Here is a 1324-nt window from a genome sequence, read left to right as displayed (position 1 = left end):
ATACACATCTGTAATTCTAATTGCACATCAGACCAACTTTACCTGCAGGGATAAAGTAGTGCAAGGCCAATACAGAAACAACATGGTGCTCATCTGCTGTGGTGTACTAGGATGAAATAGCATATTGACCCTGAATCCATACTCTGAGTAAAAGCAATTGTCATTCTGCCACTGTAACACCTTGTTGCCAGTGGCGATGTAATTAAAGCTGTGAGGACTCATTTTCCATTCTTATCTCTTAAGCTCGTCTGAATCAGAAACTGTTTGTGGTAACTGAGAAAACGTTCTACAAGGCTACATGTTTATGTATGAATTTTTGGTAGTCTATTTTTGTGGGGCGGTGAGGGGACAGCTCTAAGCATCTTATTTCCAACATTCATTCTCCTACTATATATATATAGATATATATATATAAAGTACAACTTGTGTGGGGAGATATATAAGTAATTTTATATATTTGATTCATGCACACACATATAGATAGATATATAGGCACACACGCACATACAGTTTAAATTTTACTCACCCCCTTTTCTCCTCTATTAAAATTCCGAATGGCTAAGAGGATTTTCTCAATTTAGTCATACTTTTAATCTTCACTGAAATGAGTGATGACTTCTTATAATAAAAAGTTGACAGGCTTACATTGCGCACCGGTGGATTAGTTTCCCTTGGTGATGAGGTTTTCTTTTGTGCGCCGTGTGTCTGTTTGATGGAGGTTTAACAGAAAGCATTTTGGCAGAAATTGGATGCAGCAGGGATCATCTGGAGATGGCTGCTGTTCGATATTAACTGCACACAGTAACTTTTTTTTTATTTATTTTTTTTTTTATTCTTTAGCCAGGTGACAGAAGCAGCTAAAGCATGTTTTCTCCTACTGAAAGAAATAGAAGCATTTGGGGGGTGATTTTAAAATCCAGTGTACGGCCACAGTATAAACCTCCTTAAGTTTAATTTGCTTTTGGCCATTTCTAACAAAAGCATGCAAGTAAGGTGTTCTGTGAGAGAAGTTATCAGACCCATGAACATCTGCAACATACACCTTTTTCCTTAAAAAATGAAACAACCTCTAGCGAAGAGTTTTTCAACATGGGGCTGGGGGTTAGTATGAATTTACACAGGGATACTATTATAAACACTGTTTTCTTAGAAGGGACATGGGCCTAATTATTCCTTGGAAGAATTGGAAGAAAAGATCAAATTAAATTTTACAGCTTTTGAAAGTTTCTGCCAGGCACATGGGGGCACAAACGAATGTACTTGCTTCCCAGTATCATCACCAATGCTGCTTTTTAGGTGTGATAAAGGAACAAGACCATTTCAA

General features: G+C 37.2%; 1 long non-coding RNA gene across 1 annotated transcript in view; it reads right to left on the bottom strand.

Annotated features, from left to right (window-relative positions):
• LOC125324471 overlaps window positions 1-661 on the bottom strand; it is a 17835-nt gene extending 17174 nt beyond the window's left edge. Inside the window, exon 1 of the long non-coding RNA XR_007202980.1 lies at window positions 527-661. This is a non-coding gene — a long non-coding RNA (uncharacterized LOC125324471). The remainder of the gene's footprint in view (window positions 1-526) is intronic.
• Between the last annotated feature and the right edge of the window lie 663 nt (window positions 662-1324).

The sequence above is a fragment of the Corvus hawaiiensis genome, chromosome 4, assembly GCF_020740725.1.
Source record: "Corvus hawaiiensis isolate bCorHaw1 chromosome 4, bCorHaw1.pri.cur, whole genome shotgun sequence".
NCBI classification, from domain to species: Eukaryota; Metazoa; Chordata; class Aves; order Passeriformes; family Corvidae; genus Corvus; species Corvus hawaiiensis.
This window is presented reverse-complemented; position numbering and strand designations above follow the sequence as displayed.